Source organism: Mustela nivalis (genome assembly GCF_964662115.1).
Source record: "Mustela nivalis genome assembly, chromosome: 2".
Lineage (NCBI taxonomy): Eukaryota > Metazoa > Chordata > Mammalia > Carnivora > Mustelidae > Mustela > Mustela nivalis.
The window spans coordinates 85,754,985-85,771,913 of record NC_139021.1 but is presented as its reverse complement, the minus strand read 5'-3'; the positions used below and the strand labels follow the sequence as shown (position 1 = coordinate 85,771,913).

The 16,929-nt window shown below is 36.6% G+C and overlaps 1 protein-coding gene across 1 annotated transcript in view; it reads right to left on the bottom strand.

Annotated features, from left to right (window-relative positions):
* ST18 (ST18 C2H2C-type zinc finger transcription factor) overlaps positions 1 to 15,924 on the bottom strand; it is a 336,134-nt gene extending 320,210 nt beyond the window's left edge. The window contains exon 1 of the mRNA XM_082720103.1: positions 15,852 to 15,924. The gene's annotated coding sequence lies outside the window, so the exon portion shown is untranslated. The remainder of the gene's footprint in view (positions 1 to 15,851) is intronic.
* Positions 15,925 to 16,929: the final 1,005 nt, after the last annotated feature.

Here is a 16,929-nt window from a genome sequence, read left to right as displayed (position 1 = left end):
ACCCATTGTAATAGAGAGTAGAATGATGGTTACTAGAGGATAAGGGGTGGGGGGAAATGGGGAGTTGTTGATCAAAAGGCACATTAAGTTATATATATAGATATGTAGTTATAAGATGAATAAGTTTTGGAGACCTATGGTTCAGCATGATGATGATGGTTAATAATATACTGCATACTTGGAAGTTGCTAAGAGACTAAATCTCAAGTATTCTTACCACAGAGGAGGAAAAAAAGGCAACTATGTGAGGTGTTAGCTATGTTAATTAGCTTAATTGTGGTAATCATTATGGAAATTAATTATAGGAAACCTCACTAAAATGGAGTCAAGAAGTTTTAGCAGGGGGAGCTCTCACACCTTACCACTCTAAGTCAATTGTAAGCCCAATAGAAAGAGACAGGGACTTAACCTTATATAGACTTGACCTTGCACATGAATACAACTCTACTACTCCAGCTGGAGGGGACATTCCACACAATAGCCAATGAGAAGCCACCATACTTCAAATTCACAGTTTACTCCAATGAACTTTAGCTCATAATAGCCTTTCAAACTTACCCCTTTTCTCTTAAAAAAAAAAAGCACACCTCCTAAGTTGTTGGACTTGCCTATGCTTTTGCCACAGATGCTTGTTCCAGATTGCAATTCTCTTTTACTCCTGAATAAACCCATCTTTTGGTGGTAAAATAACCGGAAGTTTTACCTTTAGATTAACATAATTCCACAATATATATGTCTGTTAAAATATCACATTGTACACCTTACCTATACATAATCATACTTCAGTAAAGCTAGAAAAAATTTAGCAGACATAAAACAAGGCACTACGATCCATAATTTAGAGATAAAGAAGAACAGACGCAGAAATATCAGAGATGATGAGATTAACAAATAAGAATATTAAAATAACTATTATAAATATGCTTCTTGTATTCAAGAATCTAGAGGGAAATACAAATATAATTGAATAATAAAAAGGAGACATGAAAAAGATTGAGATACAACTTGTGCAGATAAAAAATATATCTGAAATAAGAAATACACTGGATGGACATAAAGGATATTATTATGATAATTTTTCAGTGTATCAATCTAATCATTAAATATAAGTCATTGGATCATCTTTACTCATAAAAACAAAAGCTTTTCAGTGGCTCAACAAAGAAAAAACAGCACATTGTTGGTGATATTTCTAAGCTGGAAAGTCCTAGCCATCACCGTGCCATGAAACCTAGATGCACTCCAATTTCATGAACATTGATGCTATGGATTATTGAGGCACACTTGACTATGCATGTCAGAATCCACGATTTTAATTAAAGTTATGATGTGAACAAAGAGTGTCCATTAGACAAGAAGAATTTGGTCTTGGCAAGTGATATTTGCATCAATTTGCTTAATTAGATCAGTACTTTTAAAACAATTTGTAAAGCATAGGATTAAAGGCCTGAATTTCAAAGGATTTAGCAGAAGCCACAATCATGGTTTCAAACAAATCATCTGCAAGAAATTGTAGGCTGAAAATAGCAATTAGCAGCCCACAGAAAAAATTTTAATGGAGACCATTTCTATCCATTGAATAACCATGTATAATATGGCTTGGCTTGAATCACTGATAACTTAACCTTCACCAAATTTTTCAGAGTGGAAGCAAACTGCCCCTCTTGTTTATTTCAGACTAGATTTCAAACAAAAATTAATCCCAGGTGCAAAAATATTCTGTGTCGCTTTGGCTTTGGGGGGAAAGCAACAAAGGAGGCAGGGTTGGCAAATCTCACTCTTAGCCTTACCTCTTAGATTCACACAGTCCTAACCTTACCTCGCCAACTTCCTATTTTAAAAACGTGAATGTGATGTAATCAGTCAGTAGCCAGTAGTAGTCAGTAGTAAATCAGTTAGTAGTAAATCAGTTAAAGTTATAATTTGAATATTGAAAATATTCAATACATTGAAAATGTATTTTATTTATTCCTAAACAAACCGCTTCATCAGTAAACTTGCTCATTCCTCTTCCAGAAAGAGAAAATGTTTGGGGGGAAATAATTACGTGAAGAAGGTAACCAATTATTGTATTGTATGATCTTACCTATATGTGGAATCTAAAAACAAACTCAAAGAAAAAAATATCAGATTTGTGGTTATGGGCATAGGAAACAGGGAGGATTTGGAGGAAGGTGGTCAAAAGGCACAAGTTCCAAACATAAGGCAAGTACCAGGGATGTAATGTAGAAAAGGATGACTACAGTCAACACTGCTGTATGGTATATTTGAAAGTTGCTAAGAGAGTAGGTCCTAAAAGATCTCACCACAAGAAAAAAGTTGGGGGGTAACTATATGTGGTGATGGATATTGGCTAAACTCACTGAGGCGATCATTTTGCACTCTATGTAGGTCGAATCATTATGCTGAACACCTTAACCTTATATAGGCTGCATGTCAATTATATCTTAATAAAACCAAGAAAGAGAGAGAGAGAGAGAGAGAAAAGATAGAGCTAAGAGATCAGTGGCTGTAGGGAAGTAAGGGGGTGGGGGTAATAGGAGAAAGAAATCTGAGAACAAAGCAGGGCAACTCATACAGGACCTTGTGCCTTCTCAGGAGCTGGGCATTTATTCCACGTGTGATGAGGCATCACTGAAAGGCTTGAGCAAAGAAATGTGGGTGTCTGGCTGCCAGTTTACCAGGGTTACCCCTGCTCCTGTTGGAGAACCTAGCTGAGGACAAAGGCAGAGCAGGGGGAATCTCTAAGAGGCTACAGTCATAAGCCAGGCAGAGGTCCAAGTTGCCTGAGCCAGCTGGGGAGAGTTGGGGTTGCAAGGATAGCTCTGACACTGGGACAGGAGAGGGGCATGTAGTGAGGAATGACATCCACTGGCCAGACCTGAGAAACTTGAGCAATGATAAAGGAAGACCGAACAAGTGAAGGTTTTGGAGGGAAATGTCAGTTTTGGATATATTAGTGTATCTCTTGTCATTGTCATCTTCAGATATAAAGAGCAACTCAGACGCTGGATAAATGAATCTAGAGTTTGGGGAAAGATCCAGGTGGTAAATACAAATTTAGGAGTTAAGGATACATAGATGATATTTCAAGCCATGAGATAAGATGAAATCCCCAAAAGAGTTAAGGTCAATACAAAAGAGTGATCATCAGTATTAAGTTTCTCGGATTAGAAAGATGAAGGACAGAGAATTGACCATTGCAATTATGCAAGTGGAGGTGATCAGTGAGGCGCGATGTAGCTGTCAGGAGACAGAAATCAAGTGCTAGTGTCAGGGTTGATTCAGCCTACCCTGTAACCACCTACAAGAAATGTTGTGAGTGATGAGGCTGGAAGGCAAGCAGGGTCTGCACTCAGACACTGTGATTTACGGCCACAGATGTGTTGTATCTGCGAAGAGTTGAAGCAGTGCAATGACATGCCCAGGGGTTCATCTTAGAACAAGGTCCTACTGACAACATGGAACAAGAGGTGGCAAATTGCCATATGGATGACAAACGTGTGAGTGCAAATAATAGGACGTCCTTAACATGTGTAAATACATCTAGGTTAAAGTGGAGACACTCAGTTCAACAGTCCTGGTTTTATATCACTTCCTCCCACACAGATTCTTTCCAGGTAGCGTTTCATTTCAGGCGGTAAGTTGTCCCAGTGATTTTAGTGGTGCTGTAATTTTATTATTTCTTAAAGGCACCTGAGTCCTTACTGTCCCTGCCATACCTACATGTCAACTATTCTACTGGCAATGAGCATCACATGAATGAAGACAAAGGACTTTTGAATGAATAGAACTTTACTTTCCAAAATTTGACTTCCATCAAACTATTCAGAGATAAATACTTACATACAGTAGAACCTACCTATAAAAAATTGTCTTCCTTTCTTTTCCTTTAACAGGAAAACAGCATACTTTACAAAGCAAAGATAAATTTTGTCCTTAAAATCAAATCAAAATCTCATTTTTTAATCCCAGACCACTTTGTCCCTGTACATATGACAAGCTCTTGAGTAATGTTTCACTGTGACTGTTTCATGTGACTCACCATGGTCTAAAGAATTGCTGATAATTAAAATATATTGAAACAATTCATAATTATTTATTTTAGGGTTATAAAACTGAAAAAACTCTATGCTTGGAAGAGTTATGATTCATGATTGAAATAATTTAGCTTTACTAAAGCTTTAATAAAACTAAATAATGTCCTCACTCAGCTCACAGAACAGTCTTTAACTTAAACCTGTGTTTAAAAAGCAATTTAATAGTTAGTATTTCATTTTATCCTCAGAATAACTTTTTGAAGAAGATAGCATCACTAGTATTACTTTCTCGGTGGCAACGGGAGGAAGGGGAAGCACTTAATTATATTTCCCAAAGATTAATTCTCTGAAAGAATTCAAGACAAATTGTACTTCATGAATCTCAAGATGTAAAAAATTAAGAACCACAAGAACTTAGCCACGTGCTAGGGCAAAGTCATGGGGGGGAAGGAGAGTTGTTGAAATACTTCAGGATCAACCTATACCAATATCTTCTCCCACCCCCCAAAAATAAACAAATAAACAAATAAATAATAAAATCCTTTATTCTCATTAAAGGGTTTCAGTATCTTGATAATTTTCTCCACTACAGCTTTGCCTTCCCTTATTGACATACCTCCAGTTGATCTTAAAAAATGGAAGGGAGACAAACCATAAGTGACTCTTAATCTCACAAAACAAACTGAGGGTTGCTGGGGGGAGGGGGGTTGGGAGAAGGGGGTGGGATTATGGACATTGGGGAGGGTATGTGCTTTGGTGAGTGCTGTGAAGTGTGTAAACCTGGTGATTCACAGACCTGTACCCCTGGGGATAAAAATATATGTTTATAAAAAATAAAAAATTAAAAAAAAATGGAAATTGCTCTTCCTTAAAGGGAAGAGAGAATCTGGCTTGATGAGCTTTCTGTTGATTAAAAAAGAGAGTGAATAAGTCAAAGAGCAGAAACTTGCAGATACAACTGGATTCATGTTGGAGAGGAAAAAGTCAAATTATGAAATTGCGAAAAAATACCCACTTGTACCATTGTCCATGTAGTTTCATTCAACTGAGGAGATAAAAAAATTGGAAGGTGCTCATGATCAAACAAGACAGCTTCATGTGCATGTAGTACAAAGATCATTTGTTTCTAAGAAAATATATTCCCAAAGCATTTGATAATTTTGATCAGCTTCAGTAAATATTATCCATGCTTCTAAAAGAGGATTCTTTTCTTTTTTTTATCTCCTCCTGCAGCTTCTCATTTATCCCAAATAATTTGCCATATTTAGTAAATATTAATACAGGACACCCAGTGAAATTTCAATTGCAGGTAATCAATACATTAATTATTTAGCATAAGTTTATCCCAAATATTTCATAGAACACACTTAAACTAAAAAATTATTCTTTGTGTATATATACCACATCTTCTTGATCCATTCATCTGTTGATGGACATCTAGGTTCTTTCCATAGTTTGGCTATTGTGGACATTGCTGCTATAAACATTCGGGTGCATGTGCCCCTTTGGATCACTACATTTGTATCTTTAGGGTAAATACCCAATAGTGCAATTGCTGGGTCATAGGGCAGTTCTATTTTCAACATTCTGAGGAACCTCAAAAAATAAAAAATTTAAAGGTTGAAAAAAAAAATTATTCTTTGTTTATCTGAAATTCATATTTAATCAGACACTTTAGTAGCCATCCCAAAGTAACAAAAAAATGAATCTTATGCAGGGATTTTAATTCCTCTACTCATTGAATGCACTATGAGAAAGCTCACCAGTCTGGCATTCTAGTTATCTGAAAAGCCTATCTGAGAAATATTTTAACAAATGAGAATACATATACAGATCTCTAGGCATCCAAGGAGCTTTTTATTCCTCTTGTTATCTCTTATAGATCTTTCATTTTACTTCAACCTGTTGTCCCAAAAGAAAACACAGTTACTCTTTCAACAAGTTTCAAGACTTCAGAGGCAGTAACTCCTCATTGACTGGAAGCTGTTCTTTCTGCTGCACATCAAGAAGCCGCAATATCAAAGGAGATGTTACATTTTCCAAGTAGACTCAAAGGTATTTCCTTAGGAAACAATTACCATTTCCATAACTATGAGAAGGTTAAATTTCCTTTTATCTCCAGTAGAGAGACCAAAAAAATAGATATCACACCACATCATTATTTCTGAAATCCCACTGTCTAACCACAACTTCATGCTTGTTAACTTAGTCTGATTTTCATTCTTCTAGAGGTCACTATTTTAACTTTCAATAATATATGTTTATGCTACATTTCTTGATTTTCTAGTATGAGATTTTCTCTTGACTCCCAGCCATGAAAGACCAATTAACTTGCATATTACAGTTCTCCCACCTTATCTCCTATCCCTCCTTTCCTAATTTTTATGAAATTAACCATTATTTTATATTCTTACTGATTTTAAATGGTAGTATGCTTCCATATCTATTGATTGATTTATGAGTTTAAAAATATTGTCTTTTGTGCCCTGGTCATACAGTGTAAGGAAACACTTTGCTTTCTGTTCCCTATCCATCCCAACTCACTGCCTGTTCTTCATAGGTTCTATTATTACTTCTACATTGTGGAAATGTATGATATTTACATTCAATCCTATTTCCAGAGTTCCTGTGGATATTTAGCCTTAATTCCATTTTAACATTTTTTTTTCTTTTACCTCTCATTTGGCTCATTTCAACAAGTAATTTCCTTTTTCTTTTTTTAAATTTTTTATTTATTCATTTGAGAGAGACAGAGCAAGTGAGGGAGGGATGGGTAGAGATAGAAGGAGAAGGAGGCTCCCTGACTGAGCAGGAAGCCCAAGGTGGGGGCTTGATCTGGTACCTCAGGATCACGACTTGAGCCAAAGGCAGACTGAGGCACTCAGGTGCCCCAGATATTTTCCTCAAGGAAAACACATATTTCTTCTGGGTTTTTGAAGAGCTGGAAACATCTGTCTGCCTGTTGCCTTCATACTTGAATTAAACACAAAAAATTCTTTCTTTCCAAAGGCAGCTTTAGTTTTGCTCCACTATCTCTTCACACTAAAAATTACTATGAAGTCTAAACTCAATATGGTTTGTCCCCTCTGTGTTTCATTTTGTTTGTTTGTTTTGATCCATAGAGTTCTGGTCTACCTTTATTTTTGCAGGCTAGTAACATTACCAGTGTATTTTAGAGACTGTTTTGTTCTTTTCATCTAGGACACGTGGCGCCATTTTAACCCACAGACTCAGGCATTCCTTTAATGAAGTTTTTCTGTTTGTTTGTTTTTTACTGTGTCTTTGAAATACTCTGTTTTGTTTTGTTTTGTTTTTATTTGTGTTGCTACACAGACCTCAGGTGCATAGAACTGAAAGATAATATTCCCTAGTTCCTTTCTTAAATCTTTACCACCTAGGTCTCTTGTCCTTGGGCACTGCTCTATTATACTTATTTTGTATATGATTCTAACAAATTACCTATATGTGTGTGTAGATATATGTGTGTGAATTCTTTAAATATATATAGAGCTTTACCGTGTGCACATCTTTAACCTACATAAATAATACTGTGAAATAAATCTTACCCTGTTTCTTACTATTTTACACTCAACAATTTCTGAGATCTCTACATTGCAACATGTTTAAACCCTAGTTCATTATTTCTGGTTGGTGCACAAAACTCTATACCTGTGCCTCCGGTTTTATTTCTCTATTTTCTTACTTCTGGCCACCTTGGTAAATGATTCAATAAACATTTCTCTTCATTGACCTGTACAAAATTTTCCCTATAATGTATAACCAAGAATTAACTTCCTGGATCATAGAAATATGTACATTCTTAATATATTCAAATGCTGTCAGATTATTGTCCAGAAGGATGTGCCAGTTTCTTAAATCTTCACAGCAATTAATATTAGTTTTCTAATTTTTGCTATCCATTTGGGTTTAAAGTTGTATATCACTGCTTTAGTTTGCATTTCTTATTTGGTAGGGGGGCTAAATATCTTTTCATATGCTTATTAACCATTTAGTTTTCTCTTCTGCAAAATGTCTATTTATACCCTTTGCCCATTTTCTATTGTGTTTCTTGTATTTTTCTTTTTGATTCCTAATATCTCGATATAGATTGCTTGTTGGCATTGGACCTTGAAAATACCTTTGTCTAGTCCATTATCCATCCATTAATTTTGTTTTTGGTGTCCTTCATAGAATAGAAATCTTTAATTTTGATATAATAAATCTACTTATTTTTATTTATTTATTTTTTAAGACTTTATTTATTTATTTGACAGAGAGAGAAAGAGCACAAGTAGGCAAAGGGAAAGGGAGAAGCTCCCCACTGAACAGGGAGTCCAATATGGGGCTCCATCTGAGGACCCTGGGATTATGACTTAAACTAAAGGCACACACTTAACCAACTAAGCCACCCAGGTGCCCCCAAATCCATCTATTTTTAAGCTGACAGTTTTTATTATGGTCCCCTTTTAATTATTCCTTTTTAAAAGCCACAAAGATATTCTCTTATACTTTCTTCTATTTCATTTATAATTTTACTTTTCACATTTGGGTTTTTAAAAATATTTTATTTATTTATTTGACACAGAGAGAGATCACAAGTAGGCAGAGCAAAAGGCAGAAAGAGAGGAGGAAGCAGGTTCCCTGCTGAGCAGGGAGCCCGATGTGGGGCTTGACATGGGGCTCAATCCCATGACCCTGAGATCATGACCTGAGCTGAAGGCAGAGGCTTAACCCAGTGAGCCACCCATGTGCCCCAATCACATTTGTGTTTTAATAGACTGAAATTCATCATTGTATCCAAAGTGAAATGGTATTTCAGGTTTGTTTGTTTGTTTTCCAAATGGTGAGACCATATTCCATGTATCATCAGCAAATAAGATGTGCTTCTCACCCATTTGTGTTGCCTCTGCTTCACAAATCAAGCTTCCATAAAATGGCTTTTCTTCTCTGCTCCACTGATTTCTTTGTGGGCGTCCATAGAGAACCCACACTTTTCATTATTAGAGCTGTGTAAAATGGAGCATACTCTATATCCTTGCCCTATGCTTTTAAAATTGTCTAACCCTTTAGTGGGCTTTCATTGTTTCATTTAAGTTTTAGAATTAGTTTTCCAGTGTCCACAAATAACTGCTGAGATTGTAGTTAAAACAATTGAATATATAGACTAATTTGGAAAAATTAACATTTTTATCATTAAAATTATCCTATCCTTGATCTTTTCAAGTCATTCCAGAATGTTTTAAAGATTTTATTTATTTATTTGAGAAAGAGAGAGAGAGAGCACGCTCTGTCTTGGACAGAGCAGTAAAATGCACTTACTTTTTTCCTTTTCCATGAACATCTTTTAATGTATGTATTATTTTCAAACTACATTTAACAGCAGACTTTTGGTGGCTAAGAATCTAGAGGCTCACATCCTAGCCTGAAGGCTTATATTTGGGGGATTTTAAAAACTAAGGTCAACTACAACTAGAAGGGTCCCAGTAAAATTCATTTGTATAGCACCAAACAAAACATCTACCACCATTGCACACTACCACCATTGGCCAAGACACACCCTGAAAAATGGGCCCAGCCTCTTGACAACAAATTGGGACCCTTCTTAACCCTGTAATATAGGTCTGCTATTTGACTCAGAATGCGGGCTAAACTCAGGAAAAAAGAGGAACCCAAATATTTAGTGTCAATAGCATCTATTTAAGAAGATGGTCCCTGTCACAGGCCTCTTCATCTTCATTTAAGAAGATGGTCCCTGTCACAGTGAAAGTAACTATGGAAGAAAAAAAAAATGGAAACCTAGTGCCATAATCTTAGAAGATTTTACACTAAAAAGACTTACTTTTCCACTTTAAAAGTAAGGTTGATAAAAACAAATTAAAAACTGTTTTTGGGTTCTTGGACCTATTTCCAACATTATGGGAGGGGGGCCCCCACAATAACGCCAAGGATTCAACTCAATACTGACACCGTATACCCAAAGACAGCATCAGATTTCACAAGTCAAGGGCTCAGTTTCACAAGACTGCCTCCACCTCCAGTTCAGTCACCAGCCAGTCACAAGCCCCATGCTGTTACCTACAATACTTCTGACTGACCAGCTGCAGATTGGGGTTTCTGATACTTCCTCCTTAGATATGATTAATTTCCTAGGGCTGTTCACAGAACTCATGGGAAACACATTTACCAGCTTATTAAGGGATATGAGAAAGGATAAAAATCAACAAGATGAAGGGATACATAAGGTGAGATATGGGGAAGAGGGGCAAAACTTCTATGCCTTCTCCAGGAGCGCTCCTCTCCCTGCACCTCCACACGTTCCCCAACCTGGAAGCTCTCCAAACCCAGTCCTCTTGGGATTTAATGAAGGCTTCATTGCACAGTCATGACTAAGTCATTAACCATGGGATATTCAGCCTCCAGCACCTCTTTCCTCCCTTGGAAGTTGGGGAGAGGGGTAAACGGAGACATAGGGAGGAGACTCAAAGTTTCAACCATCTTATCATATGGTTGGTCTTCTGGTGACTAGACTCAACACATAGGCGAGGTCCAAAACGTCACTTTAACTAATATAACAAAAGACAGCTTAATCACTCTTTACACCTAGGAAAGTCCAAGAGTATTGGGAGCTGTGAGCCAAGAAATGTGGAGGAAGACCAAACATATATGAGAAATATAATTTGGTCATCCAAATAACCATATATATATTTCTTATTGCAAGAACATACACATATGCCCATGACAGAAACAGAGGCTCCTGGAAAGAGTGTGATCAGAAGGTACATTGTAACATTTTTCCTAAAAGAACACCCTTGGGGGCGCCTGGGTGGCTCAGTGGGTTAAGCCGCTGCCTTCGGCTCAGGTCATGATCTCAGGGTCCTGGGATCGAGTCCCACATCGGGCTCTCTGCTCAGCAGGGAGCCTGCTTCCTCCTCTCTCTCTGCCTGCCTCTCTGCCTACTTGTGATCTCCCTCTGTCAAATGAATAAATAAAATATTAAAAAAAAAAAGAACACCCTTGTAGGCTACCTGAATTTATGATAAAGAGAAAAATTCTCCACACATCTATGTAGTAAATGACTACCAAAAAAATACATTTTGAGGGTACTTCAGTTGATTAAATCCATTAGCCTTCATTCATCTTAGGTCATTATCTACTGGGATTGAGTCCCACACTGCTTCAGGCTCTCTGCTCAGCGGAGATCCTGTTTCTCCCTCCTCTACTCCTCCTCCAGATCGTGCTCCCTCTCTCTCTCAAATAAATAAATAAAATATTTTTTACAAATCTGATTATAATACTACCAAAAATATGAAATCGTTAGGAATGAATTTAACAAAAGATGGACAAGTGTTCTACATTTAAAACTTAAGAACATTGTTAAGAAGAATTTTAAAAATGAAGACATATTCTATGTTTAAGTATAGTAAAACTCAGTATTATAATGCCAATTCTCCAAATTGATTCATAGATTCAGAAGAATCAGAAAATAGCCTCAGCCGGTGTTTTTCTTTTATACATTTTGATAAAGTGGTTGTAGTTTTGGGGTTTTCTTTTAAAGATTTATTTACTTATTTTACAGAGAGAAAGAGAGTAGGGGGGAAGGGCAGAAAGAGAGGGAGAACAAGAATCTCTGACTCCCCACTGAGCACAAAGTCTGACTGTCAGTTGAGATTCTTGTTTTCAGCTCAAGTCATGTTCTTACAGTTTATGGGATCAAGCCCCATATCCTGCTCTACTCTCAGTGCATGGTCTGCTTGAGTTTCTCTCTCTTTCTGCCCTTCCCCCCAGCTCTCCTGCACATGCCCACACTCTCTCTCTTGAAATAAATAAATAAATAAATAAATAAATAAATAAATAATATGTTTTTATAAAGATGATATATACAACAATTTGGATGACTCTCAAAAACAATGATAAATGGGGGGCGCCTGGGTGGCTCAGTGGTTTAAGCCTCTGCCTTCAGCTCAGGTCATGATCTCAGGATCCTGGGATCGAGCCCCACATCGGGCTCTCTGCTCAGCGGGGAGCCTGCTTCCCCCCTCTCTCTGCCTGCCTCTCTGCCTACTTGTGATCTCTCTCTATCAAATAAATAAATAAAAATCTTTTTAAAAAATGATAAATGGAAAAAGACAATAAAAAGAATACAATTTGTGTAATTCCATTTATATAACTTTCTAGAACCAGCAAGTTCTAATAAGTTTTCTACCACAGAATCACAACACAGTAATCACTGTGGATAAGAGGTAGGTGTTAGAGATGGGGACTAGCTGGGAAACTATATGAGGAACTTTCTAGGGTAAGGATATTCCATTTGGGAACACAGACATATATATTTTTCAAAAGTCAACTAATGTACACTTAAGATCTGTATATTCTTTTTTTTTTTTAAGAAAGATTTTATTTATTTATTTGACACAGAGAGAAAGAGATCACAAGTAGGTGGAGAGGCAGGCAGAGAGAGAAGGGAAGCAGGCTCCCTGCTGAGTAGAGAGCCAGATATGGGGCTGGACCTCCGGACCCTGAGATCATGACCTGAGCGGAAGGCAGAGGCTTAGCCCACTGAGACACCCAGGTGTCCCCCAAGATCTGTATATTCTTATATGTAAATTTTATATTAAAGTCATAAAATATTATGACATAATATTAATGTATGTTATATTAGATAATATTGTATATGTGATAATATATATTTGATATATTACAAAAATATAATTTGTTAAAAGTTTTGCTTTTAACAAAACTATGAACAAATATTGAACTCTACTGATATGAAGTTGTTAGGGAAAAGTGTACAGATGTCTGCAATTTGCTTAGATGAATGTATAGATAAATATACAAGTAGTAAAACAAGAATAATAGAGTGTTAATGGTAGAATTTCAGTTGGGGGTTTATGGAATTTTTACTGTAAAGTTCTTTGAACTTTGTTACATGCTTGGAATTCTTCAAAATAAAAATATTAGATATTTTGGGGTGCCTGGGTGGCTCAGTGGGTTCAGCCTCTACCTACGGCTCAGGTCATGATCCCAGGGGCCTGGGATCGAGTCCCGCATGGGGCTCTCTGCTCAGCAGGGAGCCTGCTTCTCCTCATCTCTCTCTGTCTGTCTGTCTCTCTGCCTATTTGTGATCTCTCTCTCTGTCAAATAAATAAATAAAATCTTTTAAAAATATATTAGATATTTTTATGAAGCATATGTATATTTGTGGAGACTTAGGGCTCTCATGTGTGTGCTTATATAAAAGTATACATGCATACATATGTGCTAAACACAATTTAAGGAGCTCAGTGACATCAGTGAGATAACCTGTTTGTAGCCATGTTCTATGTATAAAAGCCTCAGAGCCTAGTATTGGACCCAGAATTTTTTCTAAAGAAACATTTAGCCCTGCTCAGACGAACTTGTTTAAACCGCCTGCACAAGGAAGACACACAGGTTTGTGCCAGTTCTAGGCGCCCACTCTTGAAAGAGAAGTTTCCCCGTACCATAAGCTGGTAGTCAAAACTTGCAAATATTTCACTAACAACAAAGTGGGCTTTTTTTCCTGCTGTTTCTAGAAAAAAGTAAATTTCATTAATTGAAAGATACTTTATCATTGGATCAAGCCAGACTACCATAGATCTAAAAACATTCTTACTGAAATAGTGGACACAATATTCTTTGGTTCCTTCCCGGAACTGGCACTGTGGCCTAAATGTGCACTGAAGGACATTCAATAATCTTGTAACAATTTCATTATTGTAAATACTTTAAGGATGTTGTTGACAGCATAATCCAGGATCCTTCAGTGCCTACTTCCTGAGAATCCAAAATAGCCCTTTCACTGATTTCATTTTCAGGATGAGCTTTACTTATCTTGAGTGCCTGGTTTATTGTTACATGGATAGTGTGAATATTATATCTAGTTGGAGCAAAGGAGCTCAGAGCCAAACTTGTAGAGCCCCTCTAATAGTGACCCAGTGATGAGCAGTAACCATTAGATAAGTACCCAAAATCATAAAACTTTCCTACCTTTATTTTCCCATTCCCATACTTCCTATCTGCATCTTTTTATACTAGAGTGTGTTATATCTTTCATTGTTGTGGTTCATACCCTTTTTTAAAAATGAGGTCATTTTTTTTTAATTCAAATCAGTTCCTATAATAGTCTTTGTAATATAAATAGTGATCATGACCTAATTTGTGTGTCACCATGTCCCTCTGTTTAACTACTTTTATATCTTTGATGTATGTTTTATAACCATAAAAGTAATTTCATTTTGGGGTAACTGGGTGACTCAATCAGCCAAACAGCTGCCTTTCTCAGGTCATGATCCTGGAGCCCCTGGATCTAGCCCCTCAATATGGGCTCCCTTCTCAGTGGGGAATCTGTGTCTCCCTCTGACCTTCCCCCACTTGTGCTCCCTCTCTCTCACTCACTCACTCTCTCTCAAAAAATAAATAAAATCTTAAAAAAAAATAATTTCATCCCTTTGAAGTAACTAAAACAAATCAAGAAGAGGATTATTTTAAAGAAGAAATAACATATTTCAGTAAAGGACATTCTAGAACACCTGTCTCATCAGGCAAGATGTAAGATATTAATACAATGTTCCTTTCTGCTGACTCTTTGGAATGGAACCAAATATAAATGTATTTAATCATGTGCATTCAGCAATCCATTAATCTAATATCTCCATAACAAATAAAGAAAGAGTGGATTTAAGTCTTCTTAGGAATGAGTGTTAGTAATCATACATCATACAGTCTTTACCAACTAGTGTTGTGGGTTATTGTTTTAAAGAAAAAGTAGTCACCTCACATATTTTTTCCAGAAAAAGACAGAAGATAATTTTGTCACAAACTCTACATGGATTATGGGGCAGATATTATACCATCAGAATCAAGAAATTGATAAACTGAACTCATAGCCTAAGGGAATTTTTATAATACCAAAAAATAACAATTATTATCTACCAACCAAGAGATATTGAATTTCCTTCCTTTAGCAATAATATTTTGAGTGTATGTTTTTCATACAACACTACAGTATTAGAGGTAGCTAAAAAAAAAAAAGGAAAAAAATGTTAAAGGAAACAATACAAAACCTCCCAAGAGGTTCATTACTTTAGGTGAACAGACAAAACCCAAATCCCTGAAATGTCTGAGGACACATATGAAGAGAGGTGGGAGCATGAGGACTATGGTGGGCTCTGTCTCAACCACAAGTCCTGAGGGGAAGTGGGGCAAAGGGGACCACTGCACTGAGGCGCCTGGGGACATGCCTTAGGCCGGGTATGAGGATTTTAAGAAGCTGTGATGCTGGTGAGTAACACAGAACAGTTCCATGAAGGTGAGTGACTCACTGAGATTTGGAAAAATATATATTTCATAATTTAGTAAGAGTAGCAAAGTTTTAGGTCTCCTCTCCTAACCCCTGCTCTCCATATGGATCAGGTATTTCAGGAGGAATACATTCTTTTATGGACACATCTAGCTATTTTCATGTAGTTTAGTTACCGACTGTAAACAATACCGAGGCTTTTGACAAGTCTATTAAGACTCCTTTAAAGTAAGCACGGACTACCCCAAAATAACAAAGACATAAAGAAACATCCCCAACTAAACAACATTAACCTTACACTAAAAAGAAAGAAAGACCTTTTTTTTTTTATACAGTCAATAACATTTTTAAATGTCCTAATCAATCTGTGTCCAAAAGAAAATGAAAGGCAGAACAAAGAGAATTCTTAGCAATGAAACCACAGCATTACGTTCATCTGAATTTTGAATTAAGAAGTCAGTATACAATTTCTTTAAAATTATTTAAAATCTTACTTGTGGAAGAAGTTGGAAAATCAGCTCCAAAACAACTGGAGGGAAATGAAGTCTGACAATTTTGAAGGACTCACATCCAAAACCTTGACACATAACGCACAGAGCATAAAAAAGGGGGAAAAAAAAAAAAAACTTTCCACCAACTTTGAAACCACATGATTCCAACTTTAGTCCTGTAGCAACTTCTCCTTTTTCCGTTTGTTCATATTCAAAACTTCCATGCTAATGTACACAGATTTATTTATTATAAGCAGGTGGTTTGCATTTAACTCTTCTCTGTGTAAGTCTGAAGCAGAAATTAAGTAACATCCTCTGGTGAAGAGTCGAACATACTTTCTATGAGTGTTAATGTTGTAGATTATAATCTTCTGTCATTTCACAGACAGGTCAAAAAAGTATTTGCATTGCCCTTCAATAACTTTGCCATTAGTTTCACCTAATTGATCGAAGGGTATTACTGTTCAAAGGTATACAGTAAATGAAAATCCAAGTGGAGAAATGTCAGGAAGAAACCCTGGTATCAGCATGTCCCCACCTGCAGAGCAGACCCTTCTGGGGAGAGGGGCTACCAGAGCCTGGCAGAAAAAAACATACCAAAGGGTACATTTATAATCCACTATTTGTTGTAGGCTTTGCCACAGCATTAGTTTTTACATCACCTTTACTTATTTAACTCTTAACAAAGAAGCAAATTCCACACATAATTTGGGACCCAAATAAGCTAGGTAAGATCATTTTTTTTTTTAGACATTAGTATTCATGGAAAAACCAAAACCTAACAAAACCTATACCCAGTTATTACAGTGTGATCTCTGGGTTTAATATTTCTCAAACTAGTTATGGCCCTGACCTGCTTAGATCAATACAGAAACCTCTTTCTCTTTCCTCTTAGAAACAGACCAGTGTTGTTTTTGTGCAGTTAAATGAACAACTGAGACAGAAAGTAAAAGCTTAAAAAATTCCTTTTGTTGCATAAAAGATTCTGGCTTATGCCTGCTGAGAAATTCCACTTTTAAAATATTATTAACCACAATCCAAGTTGATTAAAATGTGCAAGGAGTTTCTTGGGGGTAAAATG